The sequence below is a fragment of the Oncorhynchus clarkii genome, chromosome 21 (genome assembly GCF_045791955.1).
Source record: "Oncorhynchus clarkii lewisi isolate Uvic-CL-2024 chromosome 21, UVic_Ocla_1.0, whole genome shotgun sequence".
Classification (NCBI taxonomy): Eukaryota; Metazoa; Chordata; class Actinopteri; order Salmoniformes; family Salmonidae; genus Oncorhynchus; species Oncorhynchus clarkii.
Window position 1 is genome coordinate 34,282,398 of NC_092167.1, and position 20,984 is coordinate 34,303,381.

Sequence of the window (20,984 nt, forward strand, 5' to 3'; positions counted from 1 at the left end):
TTGTAGGTGACCAAATACTTATTTTCCACCTTAATTTGCAAATAAATTCATTAAAAATCCTACAATGTGATTTTCTGGAATTTATTTTGTCTGTCATAGTTGAAGTGTACCTATGATGAAAATTACAGGCCTCTCATCTTTTTAAGTGGGAGAACTTGCACAATTGATGGCTGACTAAATACTTGTTTTGCCCCACTGTATGTATACTATACAGTAATGGGAATTCCACAGGCGGTTGGTATGCATGTATGCATGTATGCATGCATGCCAACCGTCTGTGGAATTCCCATTACTATAGAAATCTGTACCACCTTTCTCTCCCATACACACACACACCTGTCTGTTAAGCTTGTCGTGCTTTTGTTTAGTTTTTTAAAATAAAGATCTGAGATGAGTCAAATCAAAGGCTCCATCTGTTGTCAAAATGCGATCCCTGCGCATAATAATGGAGAATGCACACACACACACAGAGTGGGAGGCCTCGTCAACAGACTGTTTGACTTGACCTGAAAAAACTCTGGGCCCTAGTTTTCCTCTATGAAAACACCCATAGGCTACAACAAGACACAGAGTTTTCCTGTAGGATTGTCATGAATGAAAACTCCTGTCCCTATGTTTTTCCGATTTACACATGCATTTAGCCCTTGAGGCTGCTTTCTAGCCTGATTACCTCTGTTGATGGTGATGTTTGAGTGTGTTGACCAGGTGTTGAATACTGCTGTGGTGTTTTATGGTCTGGACTTTATGTGTGCTGGAGTTCCCCCAGGGTTTCTAATGATCTGCATATCACACAATGGGCAGAGTTGAGAACACCTGCCATTCCATCAAAGGACAGAAGAAGAGAGAGAGAATCTGAGTCTGGGGGGTAGTAGAGTGAGAGCAACGGATAGTCTAACTAGCCAGAGAGACAGACACAGATGGACAGACAGAGACATTAGGGGGTAGCATGCAATGAGGGTTCCACCAAAAGCATGGTGCGACCTGATGTGTGGCGTCTCCGGTATACCCCCCTCCTTCCTACGGGGGGGGGGGAGTGATCATCTGAACCTCTCCCACTTTGTTCTCCCCAAAAATATCCCCATTTGTCATGCCCCCCTCTCCCCACCCCGACCAAACCTCAACAACAGGTATCTGACTACGGTGGCTTCCATAGGCCAAAACCCATTCCTCCATCCTGTCAATCCCAGCACCGCCGGCCAATCAGGCGAGAGCTTCCCCAAGCGGACGACGCCCACCTATAAAGAGAGGAGAGACAGAGAGAGGGAGAAACGTTTTGCACGCACAAGCAGGTTGGTGTAGCTATACGGCGGTGTAGCGGCTGTGCTGGCCTGTTTCACACTCTGGACCTGGGTGTGTGTGTGGAGGCATGTGTTAGTTGGAGTGTGTGTGAGGGTTAATGGTTTCGGAGACGTGTTGGGTTCCTACTACCCAGGTTCCTGAACGACAATGCCTTTGAATTTGACCTTGTGACCCAGTGGGGGTGTTGAAAAACAAACACCCCCCCATGCTAGCTGGTGACCTCTGGGCCATTAGGTGCCCACAGTGGTGGTCTAGTGTCCTCTGGGCCATTAGGTGCCTACGGTGCTGGTGTAGTGACCTCTGGGCCATTAGGTGCCTACAGTGCTGGTGTAGTGACCTCTGGGCAATTAGGTGCCTATAGTGCTGGTGTAGTGTCAGAGGATAGACAATCTTTCTTTGGGGAGGAAAACCAGGCAGGACAGGTATGGATGGATCAGGGATTTTATGATTTCCTCTAAAGAGAGAGGGGGGAGGAGAGAAGGGAGAGGGGGAAAGGGAGCAGGAGAAAGGGGGAGACAGAGGTAAATGGGGTGAAGGAGAGAGGCGGCCAGACAGTCATAGTCACTAGGATTGGAGGACAAGAAACCAGGAAGCTAACGACCTGTTGGGGGGGGGGGTAGAGATGGTTTGCTGGTAAATTAAATAACGTTGATCGAATCAAAACTGTAAATCAGAAGTCCTTACCCAAATCTCCCCCCTCCCAGGTGCAGCTTCACCAGAAGATCTTCCATAACTACAACCTGAAGGCCCAGCCAGCCAAACACTGGGAGCAGAAAGTCTAGGTCAGAGTGAGGTTATCCTTCTCCCAGCTTGTCAGTCTGGTACAACACAACACATACGCTGAGTACACAAAACATTAAGAACACCTGCTCTGACCAGATTAATCCAGGTGAAAGCTATGATCCCTTATTGATGTCACTTGTTGAATCCACTTCAATCAGTGTAGATTAAGGGGAGGAGAGGATAAAGAAGGATTCTTAAGCCTTGAGACATGGATTGTGTATGTGTGCCATTCAGAGTGGGGGGGTCAACTCAATATTAGGAATGTGTTCCTAATGTTTGGTATACTCATTGTATAAACATGCACTCGTAAACACACACACTTGCGCATGCATATATAAACACAGCCACGGCCTCCTTCCCTTGGCACTGCCAGCCAGCCCTGTCTCAGCGACATCGAGCCTCCAATCATGCATGGCTAATTAAGCTTTCCTAGGACAGGATTGAGTATAGCAGGCTGCCATGTACAAGAAGATTCACCCCCAACCCCAGTCTAAAGTCTATCTCTCTGGGCAGTATGAGAAGAACGAGGCGATGACAACCAACAATGTCCATGAATATGGTGAGCGTCAAACATTTATCCTCATCTCTCCTCTAAGCTTCGCTCTCTTCTCGTCTCTTTTCAAAATGAAATTATTTATTTCTGGATCTCTCTCGTGTGTAGCCTCGCTCTTCTCGCTTTTCGCCTGGCTTTTTTTTCCTTGGTCTGCAGCGCAAATTGTTATTGGAGAAGGTATGTGTGTGTGTGTGTGACAGTGCAGTGTCTTTGTAAATGAGACCGCCACAGCAGCGTTAGAAATGACAGCAACATCAGAGAACTGTAATAACGATTTCATCTCTGTTCCCATTCTGTCGTTTCTCTATTATCTCCTCCTTGTTTCGTGACTTAATCTCTCTCTCTCTCCCCCCTCCCTCTTTCTCTAGGCGTGGACAGACTACAGGCTATCATGGAACCCAGAAGATTAGAATAATATAGAAGTCCTCACGATTCCTCCCGACAAGGTGTGGCAGACTCCTGTCCCGCTCCGAAATAGAATAGCATAGAACACCACCAAGAGTTCAGAATAGCATAGAACATGACCAAGAGTTTAGAATAGCATAGAACATGACCAAGAGTTTAGAATAGCGTAGAACATGACCAAGAGTTTAGAATAGCATAGAACGCCATCCCTGTTCCATGACCGTCAGTTTTTTCTGACTATGTGACACTGAACTGGAAAAACTCTGCACTCCTTAGATGTCCCTAAAACTGGGGCCTTGCGGAACCGGAGGAAATCCCGGAGGTAACCGCCCCTGTCCCGTTCAAATCACGTTCTGCTCATGTGTTTCTGTACAGCTACCTCAACCCTCCCTTCTCATTTCTCGAAATGTCAATCGTGAATGATCATTTTGCAGGTTAGCGTTTTTCGTCATGACTCTTGTTCTGGAAGCAGCTCGGCAGTGGTCACTAGCTGGCACAGTCACAAAATTCGATTTGAACCCTAACCTTAATCACACTGCTAACCCTAATGCCTAACACTAACCTTATTAAATGAAGACAAAAAAGCTTTTTTTAATGCATTTTTACAATATAGCCTATTAGCCCATCTAGAGGAAATCTCTCAGTTCTGCCTCAAGGACAAGACTCATTCCCATAAACGTCAGCCTACAACAATTATTCAAGTTTTACCGGGGGAAACGTCCATGCAGCATCTGCATGCCAACCATTTGATTTCAATCAGTTTCATGGGGTCATGCGTTTAGATGTTCTTGAGTTATGTAGGCTAAAGTGTTGTTTCGAAGTAACCTACAGTGTTTTGATTGAATAAAAACACATATTTTGCCTAGTGGTGCGGGGCCATATGATTTTGGCCCGCATGAGAGAGAAATGCGATCATTCGCACAATAATTCTAAAAAGTTTTTGTCTTACAGTAACATTATACTATGCTACTATATCCGGTTCTGTTAGTTCCAACAAGCACCATTCGTCAGAGCAGCCTGTTCTCTGAGCATCTGAAGTAGAGCAAAGACTGTGTGTAAAGTAGAGAATCATGCACATGTGCAGAAGCTTTGGACCTTTAGCTGTTGGGAAGAGGGTTCCAGAGAAGATGGATCCGCAGCCACTTAGTACAATTTAAATGACCTACAACTTCCGTTTAAGAACCCAACCAATTTTACTTCATGTTGAAGAGCTTTTTGAGTGAACTGTTTCCATTGCAAAACATTTTGCAACAGAATCCAACTAATGAATACACCCCTGGTTTTCTGTTATACCTGATAATTACACCCCGCTGGTGTCCCAGGTCTAAATCAGTCCTTGTATAGAGAGGAAGAATGAAAATCAGCAGTGGAACTACACTGGCTTCGATGTCCAGATTTTAATTGATATTATACAGTTGAAGTCGGAAGTTTACATACACCTTAGCCAAATATATATTTAACTCAGTTTTTCACAATTCCTGACATTTAATCCTTGTAAAAATACCCTGTCTTAGGTCAGTTAGGATCACCACTTTATTTTAAGAATGTAAAATGTCAGAATAATAGTAGAGAATGATTTCAGCTTTTATTTCTTTCATCACATTCCCAGTGGGTCAGAAGATTACATATACTCAATTAGTATTTGGTAGCATTGCCTTTAAAATTGTTTAACTTGGGTCAAACGTTTCGGGTAGCCTTCCACAAGCTTCCCACAATAAGTTGGGTGAATTTTGGCCCATTCCTCCTGACAGAGCTGGTGTAACTGAGTCAGGTTTGTAGGCCTCGTTGCTTGAACACGCTTTTTCAGCTCTGCCCACAAATTTTCTATAGGATTGAGGTCAGGGCTTTGTGATGCCACTCCAATACCTTGACTTTGTTGTCCTTAAGCCATTTTGCCACAACTTTGGAAGCATGCTTAGGGTCGTTGTCCATTTGTGAACAAGCTTTAACTTCCTGACTGATGTCTTGAGATGTTGCTTCAATATATCCACGTACTTTTCCTCCCTCATGAAGCCATCTATTTTGTGAAGTGCACCAGTCCCTCTTGCAGCAAAGCACCCCCACAACATGATGCTGCCACCCCCATGCTTCATGGTTGGGATGGTGCTCTTCGGCTTGCAAGCCTCCCCCTTTATCCTCCAAACATAACGATGGTCATTATAGCCAAACATTTATATTTTTGTTTTATCAGACGAGAGGACATTTCTCCCAAAAGTACAATCTTGTTTAGTTTCAATCTGTAGTCTGGTTTATGGCGGTTTTGGAGCAGTGGCTTCTTCCTTGCTGAGCGACCTTTCAGGTTATGTCGATATAGGACTTGTTTTACTGTGGATATAGATACTTTTGTACCTGTTTCCTCCAGCATCTTCACAAGGTCCTTTGCTGTTGTTCTGGGATTGATTTGCACTTTTTGCACCAAAGTACGTTCATCTCTAGGAGACAGAACGCATCTCCTTCCTGAGCGGTATGACGGCTGCATGGTCCCACGGTGTTTATACTTGCGTACTATTGTTTGTACAGATGAACGTGGAACCTTCAGGCGTTTGGAAATTGCTCCCAATGATGAACCAGACTTGTGGTCTACAATTTTGTTTTCTGAGTTCTTGGCTGATTTCTTTTGATTTTCCCATGATGTCAAGCAAAGAGGCACTGAGTTTGAAGGTAGGCCTTGAAATACATCCACAGGTACACCTCCAATTGACTCAAATTATGTCAATTAGCAGAAGCTTCTAAAGCCATGACACATTTTCTGGAATTTTCCAAGCTGTTTAAATGCATAATCAATAGAGTGTATGTAAACTTCTGACCCACTGGAATTGTGACAGTGAATTAAACAATTGTTGGAAAAATTACTTGTCATGCACAAAGTTGATGTCCTAACCGACTTGCCAAAACTCTAGTTTGTTAACACGAAATTTGTGGAGTGGTTGAAAAACAAGTTTTAATGACTCCAACCTAAGTGTATGTAGACTTCAACTGTATATTAGCATGTACGTGACATCAGTCAAAACACCTCAAAACAGGACACTATCAAGAACAAGATAAAACTTTCTGAAACGAGACACGGACTTCTGCCCCACTGAAGCGCGCACATCGTTTTCGTGACGTTCTCAGCTAACCCATCTATGACTCATTAGGATATTCCCCGTTTTCCATTACTAGCATGTGGAGTCTTTTGTCAATTTGGTTTGGGCCGTGTGACACACACAGGCAGTATAGTTGGCAGCAAAAGGGCTGCCACCACATTTGATGACAAAGTTTATTTATAATTGTGTAGGTCAGTGTATGCCCACACTAGGGGCTCAATTCACTGTCGTACAGTAGCTGTCTTTTCTCATGGTCAGTTAAAATCAATGATTTTACAAGCCAGAATAATGTACCAGTCTAGTCTCCCCTCATTGGTTGATTTAAAATGTAGCCTACGCCACCAGGATTGGCCAGTTTAGGTGACGGTTAGACACTTGGCAACAGGCACAGTCTAGATGACAAGGCCATAAAGATGAATTCCACATACATTAAGCTGTATTTGTGAACAAAGTCAACTTGAGTAATTTGACATAAGAAATCCCAACCAAATTACTCCTGAGTTAGCAGTGAATACCCCCGTAGACAGCACCCCCACCACATCTTAACGCGGCCATGATTGTGGCTATAGGATAGTCCATCTTATTCCCACGCATTAGGCTTAATCTCTATTGAAAGATTCCAGTTGATGTAGCATAGCAATAGCTGTCATGTACCATTCAATTTGCATAACATTTCAGGTGTAGTCAGTGTACATCGCAAAACGTAAAACAAGAGAAAAAAAAAATACCATTGTTCTAATTTTTTTTATAAAAATAGACATCAGTACTCTAGTTTTTCTGAAGCATATTGAAAAACCATGTGTACCTACTGTTGCACAGAAACACAACCCTGGACCTACCTACTGTTGCACAGAAACACAACCCTGGACCTACCTACTGTTGCACAGAAACACAACCCTGGACCTACCTACTGTTGCACAGAAACACAACCCTGGACCTACCTACTGTTGCACAGAAACACAACCCTGGACCTACCTACTGTTGCACAGAAACACAACCCTGGACCTACCTACTGTTGTACAGAAACACAACCCTGGACCTACCTACTGTTGCACGGAAACACAACCCTGGACCTACCTACTGTTGCACGGAAACACAACCCTGGACCTACCTACTGTTGCACAGAAACACAATCCTGGACCTACCTACTGTTGCACAGAAACACAACCCTGGACCTACCTACTGTTGCACAGAAACACAACCCTGGACCTACCTACTGTTGCACAGAAACACAACCCTGGACCTACCTACTGTTGCACAGAAACACAACCCTGGACCTACCTACTGTTGCACAGAAACACAACCCTGGACCTACCTACTGTTGCACAGAAACACAACCCTGGACCTACCTACTGTTGCACAGAAACACAACCCTGGACCTACCTACTGTTGCACAGAAACACAACCCTGGACCTACCTACTGTTGCACAGAAACATTAAACGTGTGTAGTGAGTGTCAGAGTTTATTGATCAAACATGGAAGCGTGTTTGATCAATAAGAACTACTGAATATAAGATCAGCGTCAACTCACCATCAGTACGACCAAGAATATGTTTTTCGCGACGCGGATCCTGTGTTCTGCCTTACAAACAGGACAACGGAGTGGATCCCATGCAGCGACCCAAAAAAACGACTCAGAAAAAGAGGGAAACGAGGCGGTCTTCTGGTCAGACTCCGGAGACGGTCACACCGTGCACCACTCCCTAGCATTCTTCTTGCCAATGTCCAGTCTCTTGACAACAAGGTTGATGAAATCCGAGCAAGGGTAGCATTCCAGAGGGACATCAGAGACTGTAACGTTCTTTGCTTCACGGAAACGTGGCTCACTGGAGAGACGCTATCCGAGGCGGTGCAGCCAACGGGTTTCTCCACGCATCGCGCAGACAGAAACAAACATCTTTCTGGTAAGAAGAGGGGCGGGGGCGTATGCCTTATGGCTAACGTGACATGGTGTGATGAAAGAAACATACAGGAACTCAAATCCTTCTGTTCACCTGATTTAGAATTCCTCACAATCAAATGTAGACTGCATTATCTACCAAGAGAATTCTCTTCGATTATAATCACAGCCGTATATATCCCCCCCCAAGCAGACACATCGATGGCTCTGAATGAACTTTATTTGACTCTTTGCAAACTGGAAACCATTTATCCGGAGGCTGCATTCATTGTAGCTGGGGATTTTAACAAAGCTAATCTGAAAACAAGACTCCCTAAATTTTATCAGCATATCGATTGCGCAACCAGGGGTGGAAAGACCTTGGATCATTGTTACTCTAACTTCCGCGACGCATATAAGGCCCTGCCCCGCCCCCCTTTCGGAAAAGCTGACCACGACTCCATTTTGTTGATCCCTGCCTACAGACAGAAACTAAAACAAGAGGCTCCCACGCTGAGGTCTGTCCAACGCTGGTCCGACCAAGCTGACTCCACACTCCAAGACTGCTTCCATCACGTGGACTGGGACATGTTTCGTATTGCGTCAGACAACAACATTGACGAATATGCTGATTCGGTGTGCGAGTTCATTAGAACGTGCGTTGAAGATGTCGTTCCCATAGCAACGATTAAAACATTCCCTAACCAGAAACCGTGGATTGATGGCAGCATTCGCGTGAAACTGAAAGCGCGAACCACTGCTTTTAATCAGGGCAAGGTGTCTGGTAACATGACCGAATACAAACAGTGCAGCTATTCCCTCCGCAAGGCTATCAAACAAGCTAAGCGTCAGTACAGAGACAAAGTACAATCTCAATTCAACGGCTCAGACACAAGCGGCATGTGGCAGGGTCTACAGTCAATCACGGACTACAGGAAGAAATCCAGCCCAGTCACGGACCAGGATGTCCTGCTCCCAGGCAGACTAAATAACTTTTTTGCCCGCTTTGAGGACAATACAGTGCCACTGACACGGTCTGCAACGAAAACATGCGGTCTCTCCTTCACTGCAGCCGAGGTGAGTAAGACATTTAAACGTATTAACCCTCGCAAGGCTGCAGGCCCAGACGGCATCCCCAGCCGCGCCCTCAGAGCATGCGCAGACCAGCTGGTGTGTTTACGGACATATTCAATCAATCCCTATACCAGTCTGCTGTTCCCACATGCTTCAAGAGGGCCACCATTGTTCCTGTTCCCAAGAAAGCTAAGGTAACTGAGCTAAACGACTACCGCCCCGTAGCACTCACTTCCGTCATCATGAAGTGCTTTGAGACACTAGTCAAGGACCATATCACCTCCACCCTACCTGACACCCTAGACCCACTCCAATTTGCTTACCGCCCAAATAGGTCCACAGACGATGCAATCTCAACCACACTGCACACTGCCCTAACCCATCTGGACAAGAGGAATACCTATGTGAGAATGCTGTTCATCGACTACAGCTCGGCATTCAACACCATAGTACCCTCCAAGCTCGTCATCAAGCTCGAGACCCTGGGTCTCGACCCCGCCCTGTGCAACTGGGTACTGGACTTCCTGACGAGCCGCCCCCAGGTGGTGAGGGTAGGCAACAACATCTCCTCCCCGCTGATCCTCAACACTGGGGCCCCACAAGGGTGCGTTCTGAGCCCTCTCCTGTACTCCCTGTTCACCCACGACTGCGTGGCCACGCACGCCTCCAACTCAATCATCAAGTTTGCGGACGACACAACAGTGGTAGGCTTGATTACCAACAACGACGAGACGGCCTACAGGGAGGAGGTGATTGCCCTCGGAGTGTGGTGTCAGGAAAATAACCTCACACTCAACGTCAACAAAATTAAGGAGATGATTGTGGACTTCAGGAAACAGCAGAGGGAACACCCCCCTATCCACATCGATGGAACAGTAGTGGAGAGGGTAGCAAGTTTTAAGTTCCTCGGCATACACATCACGGACAAACTGAATTGGTCCACTCACACAGACAGCATTGTGAAGAAGGCGCAGCAGCGCCTCTTCAACCTCAGGAGGCTGAAGAAATTCGGCTTGTCACCAAAAGCACTCACAAACTTCTACAGATGCACAATCGAGAGCATCCTGTCGGGCTGTATCACCGCCTGGTACGGCAACTGCTCCGCCCTCAACCGTAAGGCTCTCCAGAGGGTAGTGAGGTCTGCACAACGCATCACCGGGGGCAAACTACCTGCCCTCCAGGACACCTACACCACCCGATGTCACAGGAAGGCCATAAAGATCATCAAGGACATCAACCACCCGAGCCACTGCCTGTTCACCCCGCTATCATCCAGAAGGCGAGGTCAGTACAGGTGCATCAAAGCTGGGACCGAGAGACTGAAAAACAGCTTCTATCTCAAGGCCATCAGACTGTTAAACAGCCACCACTAACATTGAGTGGCTGCTGCCAACACACTGACACTGACTCAACTCCAGCCACTTTAATAATGGGAATTGATGGGAAATGATGTAAATATATCACTAGCCACTTTAAACAATGCTACCTTATATAATGTTACTTACCCTACATTATTCATCTCATATGCATACGTATCATCGACTGTATCCTTATGTAATACATGTATCACTAGCCACTTTAACTATGCCACTTTGTTTACGTACTCATCTCATATGTATATACTGTACTCGATACCATCTACTGTATCTTGCCTATGCTGCTCTGTACCATCACTCATTCATATATCCTTATGTACATATTCTTTATCCCCTTACACTGTGTACAAGACAGTAGTTTTGGAATTGTTAGTTAGATTACTTGTTATTACTGCATTGTCGGAACTAGAAGCACAAGCATTTCGCTACACTCGCATTAACATCTGCTAACCATGTGTATGTGACAAATAAAATTTGATTTGATTTGAAAAAGTAGACTACATAAACTGTTGCAGGTCCTTTTTATGCCCATGTCATAGCGTGTGTGGTAATTATGAGGTAGCCTAAACTAAGGGCTATGTCAAGGGCAAGAACTATTGGCAATCAGAGGCTAGGCCTGGTAACTAGGTTGTCTAACAGCATAATTGCTTTCTTATCTCCCATGAGTCACGTCCGCTTGTCATTTGTCCTGATTCAGACATGTAGGAGTGGGTTTCTGTCCCTGCCTGACAGGCTGAACACAGCCTTGGGATGTTTCTCAGAGTCTGTAACAACTCTACTTAAGTGCCAGTAAACCTGCCACTGGCAGATGTCATCAGGGAGATCGCTGTACGGCCCCAGCCAATCGCTCTTGAGCCAGAACACCACACGCCAACACCACATCGAACAGGAATACTGAGAGGCCACAGGCTCCCATGAAGGTGTGCAGACGCATGGTTCTGTCCATCTGTAGACACATGGACAGGACCAGGCAGCCCAGGCCAACATTTAACAGAAATATTAACAGATATTGGCTGGTGTTGTCCTCGCGGCAGCTCCCGTCCTCTTCCTAGGACTCAATGATGGCCAGCATGCTGAAGCTTTTGCCTTTAAGACTGAGCCCAGCCCCAGACGTGATATAATGGGTCTGTACGTTCAGATCGATGTCACCAGAAGAATCTGTTGAAGAGAGAGTGGGAAAAGTAAGCAGTACTCTACAAAGAGCTTCTAACAAGCAGGCAATGTTTTTTTCTAGTGTTGTCAGCATTGCCTGGGCTCTTGTGACACGTATACAGAAACATGACCTTAGGGAAGTCAAAAATAAGACACTTCAACTCTCCCTCTCAATGGGTGTAGTATCCCTTAGTTTGGATTCCACAAACCTCAAGTGTTAAATACAGTAGCCTCATACATTTCACTAGTGACAGGCTGAAGCTGGTCAAAGGCTAACATTTCCGGGTATAGCAATCCAATTACTATGTTTTCAGCTATATAAAAAAAAGAAAAAAAGTTAGTTCTAGTGTAGGAGGAAATGCATGCTTTCTGAGACGATGCAATTGCCTAACACAGATATTTTCCACATACAGTAACTGGAATCGTCAATGATGGAAAGTGTAAAAAACGGCCATGCTGATCTCACGGACTGCTAGTTCTTGCATCCAGACCTCCAGCTATGAATTTGATTATGATTGGATTCCTTCAGCCCCATCCCTCAGCTTAATTGCAAACCAAGTGACTGGGCTGCCTTTTGACTTTATTTCAAATGTAAGAGTTGTTTCACAGCAACATGAAAAAGCTATTGATCCCTGTAAGACTGGGATCATCTGAACACTTCACATTTAGGCTCTACCTCTCAATTGTTGTGGGTAATCCTGGTGTAGGCAGTATTTTCAGGTGAACCAAAAGAAGAGCAGTTGTTCATCAATAAAAAGAAACACATCTGGTAAAGTACAAGAAGTCAGGGAGAACACCTTCAGAGCAGAGGCAAAGAAAAAGTCTAACGGGTCTCTTGGAGACGGGCCCTTTATATTCCAATCAGACAAATGTTTTCTAAACATCCGCCCTAGATGCTTGTATTAAGGATACAAATCACAGTGTTCATAATGTCATCAATACAATGCTAAGTAACCAGTGTGTCCTTGTACCTTCAGTAGTTCTGGTATCAAACGATATAGGAACAATCAAATTCCACTGGGCCACCAGGATGGAGCTAGCATGCCATGATTATTTTACTTAAACAAAGCTGTTCTTTTTTAGTCTACTCAAACAGACCCCATTTCAAAGGAATGGAAACAAGCACTCATTAACATCGGGTGTCACTAATTAGTGGGCATGACCAACACACCTTAACACACTTAACTTGATAGAGAGTTTTGTTGATGCTGAGAACAGAATTGTATACATTCTTAGGACGTTCTCTGAACATTCTTAAAGTTTTCTTGTGGTTTTTATGGAACAGTTTTCTTCATTTACTTAGAGCAGAATTTAGAGCTTATTGGTGTTAATGTGTACAATATACAGTGGGGCAAAAAAGCATTTAGTCAGCCACCAATTGTGCAAGTTCTCCCACTTAAAAAGATGAGAGAGGCCTGTAATTTTCATCTGACCACTTCAACTATGACAGACAAAATTAGAAAAGAAATCCAGAAAATCACATTGTAGGATTTTTAATGAATTTATTTGCAAATTATGGGGGAAAATAAGTATTTGGTCACCTACAAACAAGCAGGATTTCTGTCTCTCACAGACCTGTGACTTCTTCTTTAAGAGGCTCCTCTGTCCTCCACTCATTACCTGTATTAATGGCACCTGTTTGAACTTGTTATCAGTATAAAAGACACCTGTCCACAACCTCAAACAGTCAAAACTCCAAACTCCACTATGGCCAAGACCAAAGAGCTGTCAAAGGACACCAGAAACAAAATTGTAGACCTGCACCAGGCCTGGGAAGACTGAATCTGCAATAGGTTGTGGCTGCTTTGCGTGATGTATTGTTGTCTCTACCTTCTTGCCCTTTGTGCTGTTGTCTGTCCCCAATAATGTTTGTACCATGTTTGTTCTGCTACCATGTTGTGCTGCTGCCATGCTGTGCTTTCATGTGTTGCTGCCATGCTATGTTGTCTTAGGTCTCTCTTTATGTTGTGTTGTCTCTCTTGTCGTGGTGTGTGTCAATGTGCTGGTCTACAGCGATGAGACTGTGACCTGGCTGCCTCCTGCTATCTACCACAGCAGCTGCCCTATAAACCAGGACATCATAGCCAGACCTGGGTTCAAATACTATTTAAGATCTTTCATATCCTCCTTTTTTAATATTTTTTTTTACCCATTTTTCTCTCCAATTTCATGGTATCCAATTGGTAGTTAGTCTTGTCTCGTCGCTGCAACTCCTGTACGGACTCGGAAGAGGCGAAGGTCGAGAGCCGTGTGTCCTCCGAAGTACAACCCAACCAAGCCGCACTGCTTCTTGACACAATGTCCACTTAACCCAGAAGCCAGCTGCACCAATGTGTCAGAGGAAACACTGTACACCTGGTGACTGTGTCAGCGTGCACTGCGCCCGGCCCGCCACAAGTTTGCATTAGCCTGCCTGGAGTGCCAGATGGATGGGGGGGTTCTGTAATAACTCCTCCTTGCCTGTAGGTGGCGTACTTCCCATTTGACTGGCAGAGCTGCATTGTGGTGTTTTGCTCCTATACCTATAACTCATCAGAGGTGGGTCTCCAATATGCCCTGGATGAGAATGAAGAGGAGATACAGGACATAGATGAGAATGCCTTAATTGGTTAGTGTCTTCTCTAATCTCGCCAGGCTTCTCTTTTCGTATCTCCTACTTTTCTTTTCTCGCTCTTCTCTGCTCTCCTCTTCTAGCACCACAATGCCCTTTTTTACGCCCCTGTTCCCTGTCACCTCCTCCTTCCTCTCTAACTCCACACTCTCCCCTCATCATCGTGCCCTACATCCTCAACATGGTCCTGGGCATCTTTGTCTTCTATCTACCACCTGACGCATGTCCGTCCCATGCAGGCACACCATGCCAAACATGCACATTGTCTCATTGGCATGCGTAACTTGCATAGAGATGGATACAGGGCACACTTGCCACAAAGCATGCTTTAGCATGGGCAGCACAAAGACATGACATGTACCCTCTTTCCATCTCTATGATAACTTGAGATGGGTAGTTTGCCATTGTTTATTACAAAGCAAGGATTTATCATTAAGAATATATGTTGTGCTCCGGGGAAGATGTTTATCTAGTCTGTTTATTCTTTATTTATTTTTTAGAGCATGGGTCAAACTGGCGGCCTGTGGGCCAGATGCGGCCCGTGAACTGATTTAATGTGGCCCGTAGTTGTAAAATAAACTATTTGTCTTTAGCTGGTTCATAATGTTTATGCCCAGTCTTTATCACTTGCCAAACAACAGTAGATCAATAGTCACCATTTTTTAACCCTGTGTTTCCCTTTCTCTCTTAGCTGTGGAGATGACCCTGACCATCACTGTCCTCATCACTGGCACTGTGCCCATGCTTCTGCTGACTGACAAGGTCCCTGAGACCTCCCTGTGTAACGCTTCTCCTCTTCGTCTGAGGAGGAGTAGGAAGGATCGGACCAATGCGCAGCGTGGTAAGTGCCCATGTTAATTTATTAACTGAACACACAAAACAAAATAACGAAGTGAATGGAAGAAACGAAACAGTTCTGCAAGGTGACATACACTAAACAGGAAACAACCACCCACAAACAAGAGTGCGAAAACAGGCTACCTAAGTATAGTTCTCAATCAGAGACAACGATTGACAGCTGCCTCTGATTGGGAACCATACCAGGCCAAACACATAGAAATAGAAACACAAGAACAAAACATAGAATGCTCACGCCCTGACCAACCTAAAATGGAAACATACAAAAGGAACTAAGGTCAGGACGTGACACCCTGGCTATCACTCTTGTAGTTAACTATGTCATGTTCACCATGATCGTGGTCACCTTCTCAGTCATCCTCAGTGTGGTGGTCCTCAACCTGCACCCCTGGTCCCCCTCCACACACAAGGTAAGCTGTAGCCTACATGTCGGCGCTATGGAGTCTACATGAGATTTAGACTCTAGGATTCTGCTTTTTCTTTCTTCTGCTTCTTCTTTTTCTGCTTCTGCTTAGGTTCAGGGTACTGGAACAAGTGACCTGTGTTCAATGAGTGTGTACATAGGACAACAGTCTAATGCCGGGTGTGCATTGCACAATGTTCAAAATCCTAATTGCTTAGCCTCTCACATTAGACGACCAACTTTTCTGTAGTTGTTTCTAGCCAACGTAGTGGTGCCCACACGATGATCACACTACAAGATTCTTCACTAGGTTGTGAGAATTCCCGATACCATGCTGTCTCGCGAAAACAATTATGTAATGATGTGATTAGAATGTTAACGTAGCTAGAATGAGCTGTGCCTCAAAGTGGGCTCATAATTGTTTTCAGTCAGAAATTCACTCTTGCCATACAGAGTTGAAATGTCTAGCCATCATTTTGAATTGAATAACATTGGTGGTGAACTTTGGCTCTGGTCAAAGCCAAGTACAAATGCATACTAATTTAGTTGTAATCATTGCTCCTGCTCGAGAGTCTACACATCCTGGGTGACGCGAAACAACGTCATCTCACTGGCTTCTTCTCTGGCGAGATCTCATTGGCTATTGCCGATAACTGTTCTCAAAACTTGATGTTGCACACTACAAGAGCATAGCAGACTTTGTGCTGTTAAAATCAAACGTTTATTTTATTTTAAAATCTTTTACTCCTTTTTCTCCCCAATTTCGTGATATCCAATTGGTACTTAAAGACTTGTCCCATCGCTGCAACTTAGGTCGAGAGCCATACGTCCTCTGAAACACGACTGCTTCTTGACACACTGCTCGCTTAACCTGGAAGCCAGCCGCACCAATATGTTTCGGATCTAACCGTGCAACTGGCGACCGAAGTCAGCTTGCAGGCACCCTGCCTGCCACAAGGAGATGCTGGAGCGCGATGAGACAAGGACAACCTGACCGGCCAAATCCTCCCTAACCCGAACGACGCTGGGCCAATTGTGAGCCGCCTCATGGGTCTCCCGGTCACGTCCGGCTCTAACAGAACACGGGATCAAATCTGGGTCAGTAGTGATGCCTACTCCACTCGGGAAGCATGAAATCAAACCTGTTTGAAAATGTCAGGATGTCTGGGACTGCTCAAAGATGGGCTCGGTGGCCCTCAGATTGCGTCTCGCTCACATTAAACAAGCGCCTGTGTGTGTGTGTGTGAGAGTGAGGGGGAGAGAGAGAGAGATCTTTCCACCTCAGGGCCCAGCTATGCTCCGTTCTGCCTACTGCGTGACAGCAGCATTCCAGGGCTTCTATTCATTACCACAGACAGATGGAGCCTGCCTCGCTCTGTCACTCACACACACTCACACAGTCACATAAACAGAGACAGATATAGTTTACAAACTCACACAGACACCCACACTTAGAGTAAACAAATAGAGGCACACATACTCATGAACTCATACATATCACACCCTCTCACACAGACACACAGACAGAACAGAGACACACCAGTAGATCACAGCTACTTTATTTGACCCTTTTTCTCCAGTGCCAGCCTTGCTATTACAGTTAGGTCCACTGTGTGCCCGTTCTTGGCAGTAGTATAATCTTCACTAGACCAATTGATGTCTCATCTCAGGGATATACAGCCCCCATAAAATATGAGTCTGGCATTGTAGTTCTATTCCTCCTATCCCGATACCCTTTATACCACACACACATACGTACACACACACACACTTAATCCCCCTTTCTTTACCGGAGCTGGTCTGGTTTCCTACTTCGCCGGTCTAAGGGGAGATATCCGGTGTCGCCCTGTGTCCCTGGTGACATCATGCTCCCCTCAGTGACACCCTAGCTCACACACACACTCCCTTAGCCTTTGTGTTGCCAGGAGGTTATGATGTCCACATGATGGTGGAGGTGGTGACTAATAGGTGGGCTCTGGTGCCAGTCTGGCCTCCCTAAAGAGGTGATAGCTGGTAGATACTGAATGGACCTGGGCCTGGCTAATGAACACACACATCTCTCGTCGGCTGTGTGACTATCAAATAGTGCCAAAGAAAGAACATAATTTGAAATATTTGTACATGTATCTCCATAAAACCAACTGTACATGTATGGTGAAATAAATATTCAATGAGCATCAATACTTATATATTGATAGTGATATATTGCTAATGATATAGGGATATAAATCAAATTTATTTGTCACACACACAGATGTTAATGAGAGTGTAGCGAAATGCTTGTGCTTCTAGTTCCGACAATGCAGTAATAACCAACGAGTAAACTAAACTAACAATTCCAAAACTACTACCTTATACACAAGTGTAAAGGGATAAGAATATGTACATAAAGATATATGAATGAGGGATGGTACAGAACGGCATAGGCAAGATGCAGTAGATGGTATCGAGTACAGTATATACATATGAGATGAGTAATGTAGGCTATGTAAACAAAGTGGCATAGTTTAAAGTGGCTAGTGATACATGTATTACTTAAAGATGCAGTAGATGATTGAGTACAGTATATACATGTACATATGAGATGAATAATGTAGGGTATGTAAACATTATATTAAGTAGCATTGTTTTAAAGTGGCTAGTGATATATTTTACATCAATTTCCATCAATTCCCATTATTAAAGTGGCTGGAGTTGAGTCAGTGTGTTGGCAGCAGCCACTCAATGTTAGTGGTGGCTGTTTAACAGTCTGATGGCCTTGAGATAGAAGCTGTTTTTCAGTCTCTCGGTCCCAGCTTTGATGCACCTGTACTGACCTCGCCTTCTGGATGATAGCGGGGTGAACAGGTAGTGGCTCGGGTGGTTGTTGTCCTTGATGATCTTTATGGCCTTCCTGTGACATCGGGTGGTGTAGGTGTCCTGGAGGGCAGGTAGTTTGTCCCCGGTGATGCGTTGTGCAGACCTCACTACCCTCTGGAGAGCCTTACGGTTGTGGGTGGAGCAGTTGCCGTACCAGGCGGTGATACAGCCCGACAGGATGCTCTCGGTTGTGCATCTGTAGAAGTTTTGAGTGTTTTTGGTGACAAGCCAAATTTCTTCAGCCTCCTGATGTTGAAGAGGCGCTGCTGCGCCTTCTTCACAATGCTGTCTGTGTGGGTGGACCAATTCAGTTTGTCTGTGATGTGTACGCCGAGGAACTTAAAACTTACTACCCTCTCCACTACTGTCCCATCGATGTGGATAGGGGGGTGCTCCCTCTGCTGTTTCCTGAAGTCCACAATCATCTCCTTAGTTTTGTTGACGTTGAGTGTGTATATATTGCTAATGATATAGTAATATTGTGATATATTGATATAGTGATATATTGCTAATGACATAGTGATATATTGCTAATGATATATTGATATATATTTTTCACCTTCATTTAACAAGGTAGGCCAGTTGATAACAAGTTCTCATTTACAACCTCGACCTGGCCAAAATAAAGCAGTGCGACCAAAAACAACAACAGAGTTACACATGGAATAAACAAATGTACAGTCAATAACACAATAGAAAAATCTATATACAGTGTGTGCGAATGAAGTATGGAGTTAAGGCAATAAATAGGCCATAGTGGCAAAGTAACTACAATATAGCAATTTACACTGGAGTGATATATGTGCAGATGAGGATGTGCAAGTAGTGATAGACGGACAGGGGGGGGGGGCCCTAAATACATAATACTTGTGTGTGTCCATTTGTTTGTTTGTTTGTGTGTGTGTGTGTGCATTTGTTTGTTTGTGTGTGTGTTCATATGCTGTTGCTCTCTCTCTCTCCTCCTTTCCATACACCCCTCCCTCTCCCCCCCCCCTCTCAGGAGTGAGAGTACAGTGCAGCTCCAGAGGCTCTTTGACAGTGACAACTACTGTCTGATCCTCCCCCCGGACCTCAAGTCAGCCATAGCTGCCGTCACATACATGGCTGAGCAGCTGAAGAAGCAGGATGGCACTGCCTCGATTGGCACCACACACACACACAACCTCCCTTCTCATCACATTCATCTCCAGTCCCATAGCACAGTCAGTGTTCCTAGCATGCTCTAGTGATGTCCATGTGTCACTGCAGACATACTGTACTTCATTCTTCAATACTTACATTGCTTGCGTACAGTGCCTTCGGAAAGTATTCAGACCCCTTGACTTTTTATACATTTTGTTACGTTACAGCCTTATTCTAAAATGGATTAAATAAAACAATTTCCTCAGCAATCTACACACAATGCCCCATAATGACGACGCCGAAAGCAGAAAATGTATTAAAAATAAAAACAGAAATACCTTATTGACATAAGTATTCAGACCCTTTGCTGTGAGACTCAAAAATTGAGCTCAGGTGAATCCTGTTTCCATTGATCATCCTTGAGATATTTCTACATCTTTATTGGAGTCCACCTGTGGTGAATTCAATTGATTGGACATGATTTGGAAAGGCTCACACCTGTCTATATAAGGTCCCACAGTTGACAGTGCATGTCAGAACAGAAACCAAGCAATGTGGTCAAAGGAATTGTTCATAGAGCTCCCAGACAGGATTTTGTCAAGGCACAGATCTGGGGAAGGGTACTAAAACATTTCTGCAGCATTGAAGGTCCCCAAGAACACAGTGGCCTCCACCATTCTTAAATGGAATAAGTTTGGAACCACCAAGACTCTTCCTAGAGCTGGCCGCCCGGCCAAACTGAGCAATCGGGGGAGAAGGGCCTTGGTCAGGGAGGTAACCAATGGTAACCAATGGTAACCAATGATGGTCACCTGAGGAGATGGGAGAACAAGAGAAAAACAGGACAATGACCCTTAGCACACAGCCAAGTCAACGCAGGAGTGGCTTCGGGACAAGTCTCTAAATGTCCTGGATATGCCCATCCAGAGCCCGGACTTGAACCCCACTGAACATCTCTAGAGAGACCTGAAAATAGCTGTACAGCTACACTACACATCCAACCTGACAGAGCATGAAAGGATCTGCTGAGAAAAATCGGAGAAACTTCTCAAAAACAGGTGTGCCAAGCTTGTAGCGTCATACCCAAGAACACTCGAGGCTGTAATCACTGCCAAAGGTGCTTCAATAAAGTACTGAGTAAAGGGTCTGAATACTTATGTAAATGTGCTATTTCAGTTTTTTTTAAGTACATTTTTTTTGCATTTCTAAAGATCAGCTTTTGCTTTGTCCTTATGGGGTATTGTGTGTAGATTGATGAGGGGAAAAAACAATTGAATCCATTTTAGAATAAGGTTGTACCCTACAAAAATGTGGAAAAAGTCTAGGGATCTGAATACTCTCCAAAGGCACTGTATGTCTCCGTCTCTTTGTGTGTGTGTGCCTGCGTGTGTTTGCCCTACAGGAGACAGGACTGGCCGTACATAGCCATCGTGGTGGACAGGCTGTTCCTGTGGCTGTTTGTCATCATCTCTACTCTGGGGACTCATGTTTATGTACGCCAGACTCAACTACACTCCAGATGA

General features: G+C 44.8%; 1 pseudogene; it reads left to right on the forward strand.

Annotated features, from left to right (window-relative positions):
- Positions 1 to 1,396: 1,396 nt before the first annotated feature.
- Positions 1,397 to 20,984, forward strand: LOC139379197 (acetylcholine receptor subunit beta-like; annotated as a pseudogene).